Genomic DNA, 254 nt, shown 5'->3' on the forward strand with positions numbered 1-254 from the left:
TTATTACAGCAGCATGGAAGATGTTAAAATCAGGCAGTCAGCGCCCGAAGTGGCTTGGCTGGTAAAGTTCATGTTTATTTGACATCTGACCTCAGTCAGCATCACAGTCCTGAAGCCCCACCCAACAGTGATGTCACAGGGTACTGGTGTACACCCGGGCCACAATCAGCCCCAAAAAAACAAGGTTGAAAAGCATTGAAAAATGGGTTCAATCCATTTCCCTTTTGATATTTATTGTCCCTCAACAGGCCACA

Source organism: Etheostoma cragini, unplaced genomic scaffold, assembly GCF_013103735.1.
Source record: "Etheostoma cragini isolate CJK2018 unplaced genomic scaffold, CSU_Ecrag_1.0 ScbMSFa_2817, whole genome shotgun sequence".
Lineage (NCBI taxonomy): Eukaryota > Metazoa > Chordata > Actinopteri > Perciformes > Percidae > Etheostoma > Etheostoma cragini.